The following is a 2,956-nucleotide window of genomic DNA, read 5'->3' as shown; positions in this document are numbered from 1 at the left end:
GTCTCAGCCCTCTGCAACCCCGCTCTGCAACCCCCACGTCTGCCACCAGGTGACAGACGTGGTCTGCCACCAGGTGACAGACGTGGTCTGCCACCTGGTGGCTGAGTTGCTGTGGTTCCTAAACACTTCCATTTTGCAATAATCCCACTTCCAGCTGATGGTGGAATATCTAAGAGGGAAGAAACTTCACCAGCTGACTTGTTGCAGCGTTGGCATCCTATTACATTACTATTACAGCACCACACTGGAATTCAGTGAGCTCTTCAGAATGACCTATTCTTTCACAAATGTCTGTAAAGGCAGACTGCATGGCTAGCCACATGATTTTATACACCTGTGTCAATGGGACTGAATGAAACACCTGAATTCAATGATTAAGAGGTATGTCCCAATGTTTTTGTCCATATAGTGTAGCTATGTTAGCTACCATTTGGATTTTATTACCTTTTTGCTGAAACAGTGGCAGCCGCTGGATTAACACTTCACCGGTAGGTTGTTTCATGTTAATTGTTTGTGATGACAGAGGCTTTTACTGGCTGGCTATAGCCGGACAGTTTCAGCATTTGTGCTGTTGCTGCTTGTGTTGCTATTGTATTCATTTGTGGTTTGTGCGACCACGGTTCTGATACATTAGCAGCCTGCTAGCTTGCTATTTGTAGTTGTTATTGCACTTTTTTTTCCTGTTCCACCCTCTTGGATCTGTCTTGCATCTAAAATGCCTACAGGCTGTATAAAGGCCTACTACAAGTTCTTGCTCCCCAATGAGGGATCAGCTCCAAGCCAGGGAGCAGGTAAATACAGTATATGTTTAAAGGATAAATCCAGTGTTTTTCAATCTGGGCCCTATTTTTACAGCTATATATACACTACTCACAAAAAGTTAGGGATATTTGGGTGAAATTTATGGAAAATGTAAAATGTTCACGCTACAGTGATATTATATCATGAAAGTAGGGCATTTAAGTAGAAGCATGCACTGGTGATTTCCTCATCTCAAACAATTTCTAGAAACAAAAGCCAACAACAGTGGTGGATATACCACAACAAAAAATGTCAGTGTCAATAACTTGTCATGTGCCCTTGAGCATCAATTACAGCTTGACAACGACGTCTCATGCTGTTCACAAGTCGACTTATTGTCTGCTGAGGCATGGCATCCCACTCTTCTTGAAGGGCGGCCCTCAGGACATTGAGGTTCTGGGGTGCAGAGCTCCTAGCCTCTACACGGCAACTCAGCTGATCCCATAGGTTTTCTATGGGATTCAGGTCTGGAGAAAGTGCAGGCCACTCCATCTGAGGTACCCCAGTCTCCAGCAGCCGTTCCCTAATGATACGACCTCGATGAGCTGGAGCATCAAACACCTGATGTGAATTTTGCCGTTAAACTCCTTGTTAGAGAACAGCAACTTGTGCAAAAAGTACTGAAACACTGAACAGTTGGACATGTGCATTCAAAAGTTTACAGAAGGTCACATTAAGTTCACCTGTAAAGGTTATAATGCATTTTAGGTTCATCCGGAAATTTCACCCGAAAGCCGAATATCCCTAACTTTTTGTGAGTAGTGTATATATATATTTTTTAATTTCAACAAATTATGCCCACTAAAAGTGCTTGTTTTTGCCACTGACAGGTTCAGAGTCTCAGGTCTAGTACAACTGGACAAAAACTCAACAAAATTCCTAAAATGCACTCAAACTGCTGTAAAATTTTATATTAGCCAGCAATAATGTGGGATGCTGTTAAAAAGTTGTTTTGCATTGTTGTCAGTGGCAAGAATACAGGCCCAGACAAGAAAACAAATGTATTTAAGCAAAAAAAAAAAAAAAAAATGCTTAGAAGTATAAAATGACAATCAAGTGTCATGTGCATATTGCCTGAAGTATATCCATGTGTTAAACACCTTGAACTCCTTGATTTTTTTTTTTTTTTTTTTCATTTTCTCATGCAGGTACTTTTTAGACAGTCCGTTAATTAGCAGCAAGTCGGTTCTCTTGCAATAGACAAAGATTACATTTTCTTTCTTAAAACATCAACATCATCAAAGTTGAGGCATCAAATTGGCATCTTATCCCAATGAAATTCCTGGGAGGAGCATGAGCAACATGTAATTATTCTGTATACACACTAAAAAAAAAAACAAAAACAAAAACAAACCTGCATTCTCGTCTCATTCTTCATCCTCTTGGGCTGCATGTTTTCAGTCAAGGAAAAAAGCTTTATAGCAATGCATGTTTTCCCCTCTTATTTGTTCTTCTCAATCTTTACTTTTGTCAAATTTACTATCAGTGCCTTGTTTTAATATTGTTTTAGTGTATTTTACTATAATTGCATTTTTCTGCCTGCAAATATATTTGATGGTTCACTTAACTCGAATGGACAAATTCAATAACTCGCCTGGTGAGGTCACAGCTTGCCAGCTGGTTCACAGTGACAGCAATATTTGTACTATTTGCACCATGAACAACAGTAGCTTTGAAATAACTGGTTTTGGTCGATGTGATGACAAGATGATCCTCTAGCAAACTGCAGTCTGGTAACATCCTGTCCTGCTGTGGCAGTATTTTTTTTATAATCTTTTATGGCCCATTTATGCCTTGCAGTTGTGGAAATCTCTTTTACTTCAAAGTTGTGGTGGTAAGGGAATCCAGCGGAGCTCCAGCGTTAAATTTGCTGTGTGGTTGGGTCTGTGTCGCAGTAACCTCTGCTCGCCACTTTTAGAGGTTTAGATGGTTTTGACTTTTCCTGTGCAGCCACACTTTTGACCCGTGAAAGCCAAGAAACTAGCTCGCTGGATTGCAGTGGTATCCATCTCAGTGACAACCTTTGAGGTCAGGTGACTGAAAACATGTTTGGGAGTAGTACGTTTTTCACTTGATCACACACTTGGTGGCTGGAGGACCCAGATGAGCAGAAATTGGACTTTTTTCAATTGCATCTCGTTCTGCTTGAGTCAAC

The sequence above is a fragment of the Myripristis murdjan genome, chromosome 22 (assembly GCF_902150065.1).
Source record: "Myripristis murdjan chromosome 22, fMyrMur1.1, whole genome shotgun sequence".
In the NCBI taxonomy this organism is placed as follows: Eukaryota; Metazoa; Chordata; class Actinopteri; order Holocentriformes; family Holocentridae; genus Myripristis; species Myripristis murdjan.
The sequence above is the reverse complement of the archived record's forward strand: the minus strand, read 5'-3'. Positions refer to the sequence as shown.